Consider the following 15,717-nt stretch of genomic DNA (forward strand, 5'->3'; position numbering starts at 1 on the left):
GTTGTTTTGAATTTTCAAAAAGACCCTTTAACTTTGCGAGTGTCCTATAACCCCACAAAACTATCTAAATCTATGATAAATATAACATTTTGACTAATTTTTATACCACTCGTGTTGTCACAACATATGGGCGAGTGAAGGACTGTTGATACAGCTTGCTACCAAGGTAAAATTGTCATTTGGCACTTCCAATTTGCCTTATTGAAAAAACTATTAAAACTCATGTATTATTTAACTTTATTAAAAATAGTTTTTAATTTTTTAAATCTTTTTTCTCAACTTCCCTACCATCATTAGCTTACTGATATTTCTTGAGAATCTATGACTTCATTTTTTTTCTTTTTCTATTTTATCCTTTTTGATGTTTTATATTTAAACTAATGTTATTCAGTTTTATTTTTAAAAAAATAAATTAGTTCAGTGATTTTTTCTCTCTTACAAATCAAGATTGGAATCTGGAGTAGTTAAACTATGAAAAATTCAATTAGAAAGTAAGAGTTAGAGAAAGTGATAATTTAAATGTCAGATTTTGACTTGGTAATATTTGAGTACTTAAATTTTAATTAATTAACGATATTTATTTTCATAAATAAATTAATTGATAGTAATTCAACTGAAAATTAACAGTGCTGTTGCGAGATCTTCTCAGTCACAATGGATTTGATGTTGCTGCAGCACAAAGAGAATGGAAAAGAACAACTCAGTTGAGATGAAGAAGAAAGAGAAAAAGAAAGAACATATTTGAGGTGAAGAAGAAAGAGAAAAAGGAAAAAAGAAAAATAAAAGAAATACAAAAATTAGATAAAAATAATTAAAAATTATTTCCACACGTGGCAAGTGATTATTAGTGCGTGACATACAAATATTTTTGAATAAGTGGTATTTAGTGAAAAATGAGGTATATATTCTATTTTGAAATTGTTTAATGAGATAATAGGATATCCTCAAAGTTAATGTGTCTTTTTAAAAATTCAAAACAACTTCAATGATAATTTTATGTCTTTTCTCATTTATTTTCTCTATTTAAGAACACATATTATCAATTCTTTCTACTAGACTCTTATATTACATATAGTTTAAAGCTAGACCAAAAAAAGAGTGATGCAACATCTTCTATCTTCTTTTGACTGACAATAATATTTATTTTTTAAAAATCAATTTTTGATTTTACTAATCTCCCCCTATATGTAAGTGACAGTCAGAAGGACGAACGCAACATGAAATAATTGTACCAAACGTTCCGTAAGTTGTACATAAATTTGAGCTTATTTTTTTTTTTTATTTTCTACTTAACCACGTGTATGCATTTGAATTTACTATCCCTTTTTTCATAGACATGTATTTGTTTTTACCTTTGTGGGCAACAACTGGTCTCCACATTCATTTTCACTTAAACCCCAAATACTATTCTTCCAACTTCTCTCTTATTCCCTCACTAGGTCGTATCTTTTCTCTCCGACAATGAATTCTTCCGTCTCTCTAATTTTATGTGGATAATTAATATAAATCAACTTTTTGGTTATGTTTTGAAGTTGATGGAGGATGCGATGAGAGTACTTCGCTCCGTATAAGGGTAATGGAACATTTTCTTGTTGATAAATTAGTACTTCTCTCATTGTTATTAATGTATCTCCATTTTTCATGGCCTCTTGCAGTTTGAAGTTTCTTTAATTGGGTATTTGTCAGGAGACTCAGATTATGAAATGGCTATTCAAAGTTACTGTGTGTAAGTGTTTCATCAATTCTTGCTTATATTTTGTTCGAAAGTTTCTAAAAGTACTCAAACTATATCGGTTTAGATATTTGGTCCGTTCTTCTTATTTTTCATTCAATCAAATCTATCAGTTAATAATTTTAATGGATGATATATATATTTTTTTACTTACGTCATGCTTCTTTGTTAATTACTTACAGGAGATTAATTATTTTTTAAACACTTCTTATGAATTAATTTTATGTTTGATATTCCTAATGTAACTAAAGAAGTATTTCTTTCTTTTCCCTTTTTTTTGTTTTTAAAACAGGACTTCTATGTAATTTAGCACTACTGGACGATATTAGTAAGTAATATATTGTTTAATTGAACCGAGAATTTTGGTTTAATTGGTACTAATCATTTTAATAAATTATTTTCGTCTTGTGTACCTTTTCCGCTCATATTTGGGGTTTGAGAGTATATTTATTGCCCAACTCCATTAGATTTTTCTGTGAATTTATGAAAAGGTTAATATATATGTAACGTGCAATTCGTCTTTCATTTAGCACTTTTCTCTATTGGGTTTTCAAATTTAAAAATTGATGATTGCCTGCATTCTACTATGTTATTTTGGGATTTGTTGGGAAGTAAAGCTAAAAAGGTTTGAGCCTCTTATTTTGATTTCTCTAATTGAGATCCTGATGCATATAAATACAAATGGTCCAATGGGAGCAAGAGTTCCAAGAACATTTGGAATCTTTGGACTATTAATTTGCAGGTTACTAAAATATATCAACAAGTCTTATTTTCTCTATATTTTTTTTGCACAAATTTTCTTGAATTTAGAGTCTGTAACTTAAAGATATTTGTGTTTATCACTTTAAATAAGTGCATATTTTGGTTATAATGACATAATGTTTTGTTCTGTTAATTTCTTTCACATACTTGATCTACCTAAAATAAACACTATTTTGTGTCGCACATAAGCTTTTGCTTTGAGTAGCAAGGTATATGTCTGTCAAACAGCAATGTGCAAAGATAGAGATATTTGTGAGATACTCTAGATGATCTTTATGTTTTGGTGACAATGAGCTGAAAGGGTTCCCTAGGAATATGTTACGTTAATAAGACTTTTGTTACTTTACTATCAAGTACCAACAACTCTGGACGAAAAAGAAAATGTCAATTAACTTGGAGACTATGTGCAAGAAAAATAACTTGTTGACCGAACACATGTAGAACTATGAATACCAAATTAAGAAATCACAAAATTGAGGTGTGCAAAAAGAGATAAATGTGATGCTGAAGATGTAAACGACAAAAGACAATCTTCTTTAAGTGGTAAAACCTTTAGTTTCATGGACTCTTCACTTTTGATGCCGCACCCGTATCGGATTCTTCAAAATTACACTATTTTTGACGAATCCGACGCACCCCTTGGCATTTCGAAGAGTCCGAGCAACATAGGTAAACCCTAAGCATAAGTGAAAGTGGATGCTTTTGTTACTTTATACTATTTTTATGAGATTATGAAATCAATAGTGCAAATATATTACTATACTACTATTTAATTGTACTGTGTGGAAGATTGCATAAATTGAAGAAGATTATACAACATCAATTCTCATGCTACAAGATAGCTCGTCCAATTGTCATATTGTCTAAAGACCATGTTACAAAATTGACTGAACAAACAACACCTAATTTCAATAGCAACTTCACATCACTGCCATGGGAAGAACTTAATAGTATGTGATGTTTTTGTGCTACTGCCCAAGTGATGAAGGTCTGATGGCATGGCTTTGTGCAATATCAATATGATCACATAGATCATTCATATTTTTGTCTCTTACGTCCTGAAGAATTGCCTCTGATGAAACCTCCCTGTATGTTTCAATGCAACAACAGTCTACAATGTCTTCAACAGAGGACAAAGTTCAACAGGAGCTACATGTTTGTTTATAATTTTCATCAGGATGCAAAACATTTAAACTGGACAGACTGAGAAGTTCATAGAAAGCTTTTATTGCTGAAACTCCCTGCACAAATTCATACAGGTTAGCATTTTCCACGTAGTAATAAAACTCTATTAATTTTGTTTTCCATCTTTACGATATAGTATAGGAGCCCTGCCTTCCGACTAGCAGTTATACCTTTTCCTAAAGTCCTTACTAAACCACCAGGAAGTAGAATACTTAGATATAGACGTAAACGTTTTCTAGCTACCATTAAAATTATAGTCGGCAGAGCTTAAAAAGTTCAATTTACTTTCGGACCTTGCGTTAATAATGAAGGAAAAACTTAGGTCTTTTTTTTTATAAAAAAAATAAATTTTCTCAGTGTTTACTAGTAACTTTCTCACAATGAAGAAGTGTTTATTACGTAAGAGAAGAACCTATTGTTGTAACAAGTGAAAATGCTTGATCAGAAATACCTAATATGTTATGATATTAAGAATTCTTGATAAATGACATACAAAGTAACCATGGGAATCTACCACAAAAAATTGAGCATTAGTTATTTTTATGTACTCTTGATAAAATAATGATCATTTTTTAATGTACCAAGATGTTTTTACACTCTCTTTTCCTACCAATTTTTATAGAGTAGAAGGGCATATTAGTTTGACTTGTTTGAGAGCTTATTACAAAACCAGCTGAAAAATAAGTTGAAATGTATTTTTAGGTTTTAAGTTGCTCAGCCTCTTCACAATCAAAAAGAGAAAGTAAGACTTGAAAAGGACATGCTGATTTTAGAATCATACATCTATTTGAAGTATGTAAATGCTACTATATCTCCATTGGTAATATGTATTGTTGCTATAAGATCTTTCTTTTTTGGCGTGTAAATCAAGTAAACTTATAAGAATGGTAACAAAAATAGAACAGTAGAAAGGATGGATTGTTTTTTTATGAAAAAAAAAGTGAAATGCGCATGAATAGTAGTCGTTGCACTTGGGTGAAGGTCCTTTTAAGACTAATTGCTCAGATAAATCTGTAACAAATGAACAAAAGGTTTTCTAAAACATTCTTTGTTGAAAACATCTTCTCTTATAAGTGAAGTAGTCAATTGATTTTAAACTCTCTGTGAGATGGGGTAAAAGGAAGTAAGTCAAAACATTTTACCCACACTCCTTTATCTCTGTTTTAATATGTAAAAGAGTATGGTTCTTTTGAGCTTGATATAGTGACATGAGAATTTTACAAACGTACTTAGTTATACTATCCATTTGCTTTTTTTTTTCAAATTTTCTTCTGTTGTACTTCACAATTTTGTGATTGTTTGACAATCTAATAACTATTTTGCAGAGTAATAGTTGATTATTTTTTTTTAGTATACTCTTGATTGGCGACATTAAGTTTCATATTGTTCACAACTTGCAGTAATAGAAGCAATTACAGTTCTCAAGGGAATGGTGAAATATGCGTGCGCAAAGTTTTTAAAGCCTAATTACATAATTCTATGAAAGATGAACCTGAAACAAAAACTTTTGCGGATAATACTGTTCATAAAGAGGGGACAAAATGAATAAATTATTTCAAAAGGTGTTAACATTTGTCTATGCAATGGAGCTCGTTTCTTTGTGTTACTCACAATATTAACAGATTTTATGTGAAAGCTTACCTTTAATGCAATATTTCATTATTCTCAATGAAACCAACAATTGTTAAATATAACTATGATGAGTCATTAAATAGTATAAATTTGTTCAACCGCGTAATTTTTTTCACAATTATTTTAGTGTTGGGCCCGTGCTTAGCACGGACTTTGACAATCTAGTATATAATATATAGAAGAGTCTAGGAAGCAGGTGTTCGTCAACATGCTTACTTCCTAGACAAGGGTAATTTGGTAAGTTACTAGCAAATCTGTTTTATACTTGTTGTCAATGCTTATACCATTTGCTTTTGAAATTGTGCGCTTCATCATTTCTTTCCCCTCTAATTCTTATTGTGTCCTTTTGTTGATAATACAGTATATTTCAAAACTTTATTTACCCCTTCTTTTGTACCTTTTTACTATAAATTCATTGGTACATATTATAAAATATATTGAAATATGAGACTTTTTTAATGCCTTAAAGGCATTAAAGTGCGATGTTAGCACTTACTCGGACCCACAGGTTCCATCAATAATATTTATATTTTTTTGGTAGACATATTTAGCACTTATTCATTTCTAGTTATTTTAGGCTTTCTTTGTTATTGTGTTTGAGATCAAGTAGAACAAAGTTAACTAATAAATTTAATATTTCATTACTAAGGCTACATTATATGATTGTTCATTAATGATATTTAAAAATAGTATTATAAAATTATCCACACTCAAAATTCTATTAAAGACAAAAAAGTTGGATAGAAGAAATAACATATACTATTTATAAATCATACAAATTTCATGTGCATCACATTAATTCTTCACTTTTTCTTGTTAATTTTGTCTTACATTTCTTAAGTCAGTTATATATTTGAAAATTGCGTTAATTGTATTTTAATTTACAATATTAATAAGTTAAAATAGTTCAAAGTAAATATTTTTTTTTTTTAAGTTTCAAAATTCTATGAGTGACACACATAAAATGGTTTAGAGGAAATGACATATATCATTTGATAATGACTTAAAAAGTATTATAAATTACAAAAACTAACAACTTGGAAATCTAAAAGACTTAAACAAAATTGATTGACTCTCAAAATTATATCTATACAACAATAAATTGGGACATGAGAAGTAACAAAAGTTCACTAGTAAGATATATAAAATGGAAAAACTACTTAAGTAGACATACATCCCTATCTTTTATACTAAAATTACATCTAATTTCAAACAATTACATATATTACCACTTTTGATATTTTATATCATATATTTTAAAAGATACAGTTAGATAGATAAAACTCTTTTAACTATGATTGATTAATTATCTTTATATTTAAATACTAAAACTAATGGTCCAATTGCAATTAATAATTTTTTGTCCCTGATATACATTTCCTGTGTCAATCCCCTATTCCAATAGTATCTCTATTCCCCCACATACTTGTAACACCTCTAAAATGATTTAGGTGAAACTAGAGCCTTACACTTGATTCATGAGGTTCTAAAGTAATAAAATGACTTATAATGATGTTTATAGGCAGTGTGTAAAGTTTCATAAAGTTTGGAGGTCAAACGTCCAAGACGATCGAAAGGTCTGCCTTGAAACGTGCTTGTGTGCCTTAGTGTGTTTTGTTAAGTTTTACGTGTTCGTTTTGGATGAAATTGATGTGTACGAATATATTCGGGTTGAAAACGTCCGGACAAAACTCCCCAAGGACCAACCACATGGTCCTTGAGGAGGACCCAACATGTAGCCAAAACTGTCCAAAACCAGCCCAACCAACGAGGGGCAATCAACGGAGATACATCAACTCACCGTCATTTGAGGCGTAGGTTGATACTTAGTTTTTGATATCAATCTCCCAAGTGAGGAGCCTCTTATCCTATCGACAGATTGCTAGAACGTCCCGTAGATGGACCAACGAGGCGTCGATTGTGGACCATCGATGACACATGCTGAAATTCTGCAGGTGTCTCGGCCAAGGCTAGGAGCATTTGGGTAATTCACCTAGCATTCTTAAAATAAGTTGGACGACTTCTTAAGGGTAGTTTGGATATTTCAAGTGGGTTTATAAGTCTTAAACACTTCGATGAATTCATTATTTCAAAATCAAAACTCAAAATCCCTAAAGAACTCTCTAGAGCACCATTGAAGCTTGAAAGGAACCTTAGAACTTGGAGGGTGATTTCTCCATCAAATCTTCTCAATTTTCTTGGTCTAGCATCAATTAAGGTATGACTTTCATCCTTGAATCTCTTTTCTACAAGGATTCAAGCTTCAAATGTGGTTTTCAAAGACTTCTAAAAAAGATGAATTTCTAAATTGTAATCTAGCCATGTATTCTTGCATAAAACATTTTGAATCATTGTATTATGATTGAATTGATGTAAATTTGATGATTTTAGACTAAAAAATCTATGAAACCTTGCAAATCATGCAACCCTAGTTTTGACTATTTCATGGATGATTTGATCAATGTCTCTATGTTATTAAATTCTTATGTAGTTCGATTAGGGCTATTGAACTATGAAAGAATCATGCTAGAATTGTAAGTAGACAGTCCTAAATTTATGAATTCATATTGTATTATCTTTCATTCATTGTATATTGTGACTATTGAATTGAATTGGTGACTATGCCTATTGGTAAAAGCATTTGTGTATTAAGTTGGTTGAATTGACTATGGATTGAAGTTGTGAGATTGGAATGGTGGTAGGCGTAAGGTGAGAGGCATCTTGAAGCAAAGCTTCGAAACTAGGACTCATTCAAGCAAAGTTGGGTTTGTCCTCACTTGATTTGAGGACAAAAATATTTTTAGATTGTTTTCGTTCAAAGTATTGTAATAGACATTTGTTTTCTATGTTTCGATTGTATGGGCCGTGTCCCAAGTATTCTTGAGTTTAAGATTGACATATGTTGAGACTTATCATCATTTTATATGAAAAATACTTTAAGATATTATTCGTGTGAAAATTTTTAATTCCACAATATTTTTCATACATGTATGCAATGAATGATGTCTAAGGGCTTGTACAAGACCTCCTAGAAGTCAAGTACATTGTGCCATGATTCGAGGGAATGTCATATCTTCAAGGGCATACTCTCGGGTCGTGATAGTATTCCAACCTTTCTACCATTTCTCTCCCTTCCTTCATGCTCTTAATATCAAATAGATTCTTGCTCATTTTCCCGCTAAACTGTCAAGTAAAAGAGGTCAAATTTACACTACTAAGAAACTGTCAAAGAGACGGATAAAATAAACACAGTCTGTCACTTTTTTGGCCAAAAATGACGGAAACACGACGCAATCACTATCTTCGCTTTCTGGCTCAAAGCTTTTCCAAAAGAGAAGGAATGTGTCACAATTTGATTTTATTGTTTTAAATTTTTGCTAGCAAAAACGGCGGATTCCGTGACTCAATTTTCATTTTCATTTTTTTTAATTTTCAAAAAGAGACAGTACGTCGCTTTTGTTGAGATTTTATTTTTAAAAATTCCATAAAAGTGACGAACAAAAGGATCCTATACGTCGCTTTTCTAGATTTTTTTTGAATAATCTAGAAAAGCGGCATACATAGCCATGTTATCTGTCGCAATTCTGGGTTTTAAAAAAATTAAAAATACAGAAAAGTGACAGACAAAACCACGTCATCCGTCGCATTTGTTACCACCTGCAAATTCAATTCAGTTAAATTCTATATTATTCAACCTAATCAAACACACACAATTATAAACAATCTACACAAAACATAAAATAAGAAACTTTAAATAACATTCAAGAGTATCTAAATCAAAATCTAAAGACTTATAAAGTCTTTCAAAATATGTTTCAAAATTTCAAAAAGTTCATAAATGTCCAAAGATCTAAACTAGAGAGTGGGTTCAATGCAGTCATCCTCATAATCAGTACTGTCGTCATCGATTTTCTTGGAAGTCGAAGTATATAGTCGACGAGCGAGATTCATCACTTGTTCTTTGATTTGCTGAACGATATTTCTCATGCTTTGTTGTTCAACTACTCATCTCTGCTCCGACTCTTTTAGTGCCGCTGTAGGTTTTCTATTTGAGCCGACATAGCAACAATCTAAACACTGTCAATTCAAAGTATACTCCTTGAATTCAATCTAAACGATCTAAACTAATCTTAAAATTACAAATTTAAAATATACTCCTAGAATTAAAAAATCGAACTAGTTCTAAATTTTCAAATTAGAACTATTAGTAGTCCTAAAATCTCAAGTATAATTGAAACTAGTCCTAAATTCCAAATTCAAACTAGTCTTAAAATCGTCCCATGACTAGTGCTAAAATCCTAAATTCAAAATAGCTAGTTATTCATAATCCCAAATTCAAACTATTAGGCTAAAATATCAATAATAATTCAAATTTTAGTGAGTCCTAAAATACTAAAATAAAAAAAAAAACTCAAATAATATTGAAAGTCAAACATTAAATTATACCCTAATTCAAACTAATCTTACAATTTCAAAATAAAACTAATTAACTCAAGAAATACATAAATCAATCAAATGCTAAGATACCCTAATTCAAACTAACCCTAACAATAATATTTTCAATTAATTCATTAACTAATAATCCTAATTCAAACTAACAATCAATAAACACAAATTCAATAAACTAATTAAAATTAAATAGCTAACAATTATAAATTATAGTTCAATTTGAAAAAAAATTTGATGTATTATTAAACCCTAACCTTAAAGGAGATGGAGATATTGAAGAGAGAGGAGAGGCAGAGGCGGTGGTGGCATCAACAGTGAGCGGCAGTGGTAGCTCAGGAAAAGCAGGCGGCTGCTAGCGAGCGGCGGGTTCAGCGGCAGTGGTGGTGGTGAGGAGTGGAGAGAGTTTCACAAATGGGGAAAAATTGAGATTCTATTTTAGACTTCTCAATATCCAATACTTTTTTAAAAAAAGTTGACCAACATTTTGACCAAAAAGCGACGGATTAAAATACACTATCCATCACTTTTTAAAAATAGTTGACCACGTATTTTAACTAAAAGCAACGCACATAAAGATGTTTTCTGTCGCCATAGTAAGAAAAAATAGGTTAAAATAAATTAAAAGTGACGGACATCGTCATTAACATTATAATTTATATTAAATTAACTTTAATAAAAGCGATGTGACGTTGCTATTTATATTAGAAAAATAACTTTTCATTATACATATTTTGGATGCAAAGATCCGCTAAAAAAAGCGAGGGATTATGAGATACTGTCCGTCGCTTTTTGTCAGATAATTATTTTTACTAAAAGCGACGGACAATGTTACAAAATTCGTCTTTTTTTCAAGTGACACAGTCAGTCATCCCCCCCCCCCCTCCCCCAATTTTTTTAGTAGTGTTATCTCTCTTATTCTGGCAAAACTATGACGATGTTAAGTCTCCAAAGGGATTATACTCAACTATTGCTGGAGGTTAACATGGTCTATACGTTCATCATCATGAGCGAGGTGATGTACTATATATTTTTGGCAAATACGGTGTTATGAGGCAGATTCATATTGACATAACTAAGGATAAGCATGGAACTACTTTCGTCGTTTATGAGGGATTTATATGATGCAAAAACTAAACCATCATCGATCATCTCTTTGCCTTGAATGTCGCTATTCGATACTTGATAGTTCTTTATTACCAACAAATTGGATATGAGTAAAAAATTTGACTAAAAGAAGAAGGAGGACGAGATACATGTTTTTGGATATATATATATGTATACACACTTACCATGTATTTGTAATACATGTTTTTGGAAATAACATATGAAATTGATAAATCAAATTAATACTAGATATATATAAATAGATACATGAAATTATACTAGGTCATAAAAATAGATACATAAAATTAATATTAGATACATATAACAAATACATGAAATTAATATTAGATATTTCCATGATACATATGAATGTACTTGTACGCCAATACATCATAGTATACTTATTCAGATGGAAGATTTATATGTCATCACGATACACTGATTGTATGTATTTATGCCCATCTGATCAAATTCCATTAGTTTTTAATGTATCTAAGAGGCTAGTACATGTCCATGATACATATAAATGTATATGTGCAATTGTATAGTATGTGTTCATTATACATATAAATGTATACGTGCAACTGTACATTCATTTACCTAAGTGTTTAGTTTGTTAGATACATCATATACTGATATTAGATACATTAAATTAATGAATTTATTATTTTAAAAATAATAAAATAAATAAATCAAATTACATAATAAAGTATAAATGTTTTGGAATTTTATCAATAATATTAATAAATTTATTATTTATAGGTAATAAAATGAAATCAACTAAATATATATATACTCCTTGATTTTCGCCTTATATTTTGAGATTCAATAAATTAAATTTCAAAATTAATTGTTCATATATTCTGAAGATCTTCAATTACTCCTTTAATTAGGAAATCAATTATAACAATTCTATTCAAACAAATAAACCATGTATCTCAATTTTTAAAACTGTGGATTACATATATCTGACGAGTAAATGATACATGTATCCAAAGGAAGAAATATGGTACAAGAAATAATATTTGAAATGATTGTAAATCCTAGTAATTATGACCTAAACTAGTGGAATTTATGTAGTTTGCCCATATAAAATAGAAAAATTAATTTGAAACTTTTCAATGAAATTATAGGAGCAAGATCAGTGATAAAAGTTAGCATCAAGAATAATTGTCAAAAAAAATTCAAGTGTGTTCATGGATGCACTTATCGACGAAATACCATCAAAATTATTATGAAGTTATTTTTAGACTTTTAATATAAAACATGAATCATGAAAATAAGAAAAAATTAATTAAGAGAATTGATTTTTGACATTTTCCATATATTATTAAAAGTTAAAGATAAGCTAACTTAATTATTTTAAGGTGTGATGATAGTTCATTTTGATGTTTTCTCGGTGGAATTGAATAAGCAAAGATGAAAAAAATGAAAAGGAAGATAAGTAAAAAAGGGAGAATAGAAAAATAACGTTGGAACAAATTAAAAACAAATGAAATTATATAAGAGAAATTTATTAAGGATTTTTTTTAAAAAAAATACAGATTAAAAAAAGGGAAAATAATCTAAAAAGGTCAATCAAATGGAAAATAAAAAACCTAATATAACTTCAACTTTTTGATTGTATCTTTGCTTGTCATGTATTTACAAACATTGTTGGTTCATTATAGAGAGTAATATAATTCAGTTTCTCCTAAATGTCATGCTTCATCTTCAATTGTTTTTTTTCAGCAGACATGAAGTCAACTTATCAATGTGCATATTACGCTACTGATATCTTGAGTTGAAGGTATTAACACTTTGTATTTGTTGATTGCTTTATGCTCTTATCACATTTTACTTTCTACATCTCAATTGCATATTACAACTGAGATTTTGCTTCACATTACCTTTCTTTGCTTATTGTGTGTTTAATTAATTTCTTTATGTAGAACTACTCTTTATCTAAGAGAAAAAATGAGTTTATGTTAGCTACTCTTTGTCAGTATGAAAACCATTGCTACTTTGAATTTTTTTAACAAAAGAAATGGTGAAAACACGTGATCATGTAGAGTGTTGTTCTTTTCACCATCTTCTTAAAGAACATAGTAGTATTTATAGTGTTTGAAAGAAATTGTATCTGCCACTTGTCCAAATACTTACGTGCAAAGTGACATATGGAAGTAAAGGTGTAAGGATGAAATAAAATCTTGCCTTAATAAAAGAAATTGTCATTTCTCCAAATAATGATTTCAAAACAAGTTAATTATTTCACTTTGTAAATATATATAATAAAACAATCTTTTGAAATAAAAATATTTGCTTACACATAATAGTGTCTACTCATTTGGATCAGTAGCAGAGGGAGAATTTTCATCAAGGAGGTTTAAAAAAAATTAATCACATAAATAATGTTCTCAAATAAACGAATCAAATTAAACGGTCGAATAAAAAAGAAAATGATTTTTTAATATTTGACTTTAAAATTACGAACTAAACTAAGAAATTCTAAATTTCCAATTAACATTTTAATTTTTTGGAACTAAACATCGTTTTCTGATTGCATTATTATTATTATTATTTTAAAAAATAAAACACCTTAAAATATGAGCTGATTAAAATATCTCTAGCCCGAATTCAAACACGCGACCTCACGGGCAGTAGAGCGAATTTCTGAACCCCAACGCCACTGAGCTACACCTTTGGTGTATGTTCAAGGGGTTCAATAGTATATATATACACACATAAATTAAAATTTTAATCATATATATATTTAGTGTAATTTTTTGACAAACTCTTAGTTTAACATAAATCTGCCCCTAATTTGGATAATGATTATATATAGTGTAGGCCAGTTACATCAATTAAAATTTTAATCATATATATATTTAGTGTAATTTTTTGACAAACCCTTAGTCAACAAAAATCCGCCCCTAATTTGGATAATGGTTATATATAGTGCAGGCCAACTACACTCTTTAGACGGCGAAATCTATAATGTTAAAGTATGCTATCATTTCACATTTGATTATTATTTTACTATTCCTCAACCGTTGAGCTATTTCATATATCATAAACATCTTACCTTTGTCTTAGTGTACATTTGGTAATAGTGAGATAATTTGACTAATCATATATAACCAGTTGGCCTTTGAATTGACAATTCTTATAGATTTGGATGCTCATGTTTTCGGCTCAAAATTTTTCTCGTTGACTTTTCTTTAAAGACAAAAATCGATTGTTACATCATATAGTTTGAATGCTTCTTAAATTGAAGATATACAATCATACTCTCAATCATGAGATGCCCAAAGATTGTTATTTGTGTAGGAGTAAATGTATGCTTGAATATTATAATTTCTAGAATCGCATAATATTAATCCAAAGATGGAACTAAAGTATATTTGTGCATAAAACTATTGGCATATCCTATTATGTACGTGGTTAATTTAAATTTGTAGATATAGTAATCATAGAATTTGGCTCTTTTAGTACTGGCAATACTCTCTCTAGTAAATTAAATAATTAAGAAGGAAGTGTTAAAATTATGTATTTTTACATATTAGTGTCATGTGATCGCGACATATGAAATTGGAGGGTCTTAAGTAAGTACGAATCGCTAGTTATATTGTATTGTATAAATTTTAAGAAAAATGTTTTGTTTGATGAAATTTTTGTTAAAAAATTAAATACAATATTGTGTGGGTTCTTAATAGTTCATATAGTTAATGATTTATTTTTTAATTAACATATCTGATTTTTTCATATTTCAAGTAAGGACACGCACACACAATCACGTGCTCACACACACAACACACACGCTCATATGCATACGCACACACTCATGCACACACACATGCACAAGAGTTTCTCGATACATGTATCCCATGTTAACCATTATAACTTTTTAAAATGACTATAGTTTTGTTCCTAAACTCTTCCAAATAGTTCAGTGATCTTTGTTGCATTTTCTTGACCATTTGGCTAAAGACTACTGCTTTTTTTGGTAAAAAACAATAAAATAAAAGTCACAATTATGCTATTTCAAATAGAAATGCATCATTTAATAAGAAGGGTTAAAATTATGTATTTTGACCATATTAATATCATGTGATTGTAACATATGAAATTGGAGAGTCTAAAGTAAGCACGAATCGTTTGTTAGATTTTTTTTGCTACGTATAAATTTAAGAAAAATGTTTAGTTTGATGAAATTTTTGTTCAAAAATTAATATATGATATTGTGTTGGTTCTTAATAGTTCATATAATTAATGATTCATACTCCAATTAAGGACACACATGCACAGACATACGCGCGCACATACACGGGCACATACACACACATACACGCGCACACGCACATACACATGCACGCGCTCGCGCACACACACAAAAGTTTATGTATACGTGTATCCCATGTTAACTAGTATAACTTTTTAAAATGACTATAGTTTTATTCCTAAACCCTTTCAAAATAGATCATTGATCTTTGTTGCATTTTCTTAATCATTTGGCTAATGACTATTTTATTTTTTGGTAAAATAAATAAAATAAAAGACACAATTGTGCTATTTCAAATAGATCATGCATCATTACAACTTGCCATGCATGGTCTTAAAATTTCCAATATAATATTATCAAAATATTACTATTGAACTTTAGACACTTCTCTGAAATATAAAAGATACCTTCTAATTAAAAAAAAAAAAAAACATATCAATACTCTCTTTACAAAACTAAAGAAAAATACTTAAAATTTCCAATATAATATTATCAAAATATTTCTATTGAACTTTAGACACTTCTCTGAAATATAAAAGATACCTTTTAATTAAAAAAGAATGAAAAAACATATCAATATTCTCTTTACAAA

At 29.4% G+C, this 15,717-nt stretch overlaps 2 long non-coding RNA genes across 4 annotated transcripts; one reads left to right on the plus strand and one right to left on the minus strand.

Annotated features, from left to right (window-relative positions):
* Nucleotides 1–1,124: 1,124 nt before the first annotated feature.
* Nucleotides 1,125–8,253, plus strand: LOC104649538 (uncharacterized). Of its 3 annotated transcripts, XR_003244066.2 has the most exons (5): nt 1,298–1,573; nt 1,656–1,726; nt 2,025–2,060; nt 3,605–3,753; nt 5,080–8,253. It is a non-coding gene; the product is annotated as an uncharacterized lncRNA (long non-coding RNA). The 3 variants fall into 3 exon arrangements; XR_743462.3 differs by lacking the exon at nt 5,080–8,253 and adding an exon at nt 4,382–5,066 and having other exon boundaries at nt 1,125–1,573; nt 2,025–3,753; XR_743461.3 differs by having other exon boundaries at nt 1,126–1,573; nt 2,025–3,753.
* Nucleotides 8,254–9,047: 794 nt separating this feature from the next.
* Nucleotides 9,048–10,328, minus strand: LOC138339072 (uncharacterized). Its single transcript, XR_011212102.1, has 2 exons — nt 10,015–10,328; nt 9,048–9,388 (listed from the first exon to the last, which is right to left on the minus strand). It is a non-coding gene; the product is annotated as an uncharacterized lncRNA (long non-coding RNA).
* Between the last annotated feature and the right edge of the window lie 5,389 nt (nt 10,329–15,717).

Source organism: Solanum lycopersicum, chromosome 10 (genome assembly GCF_036512215.1).
Source record: "Solanum lycopersicum chromosome 10, SLM_r2.1".
In the NCBI taxonomy this organism is placed as follows: Eukaryota; Viridiplantae; Streptophyta; class Magnoliopsida; order Solanales; family Solanaceae; genus Solanum; species Solanum lycopersicum.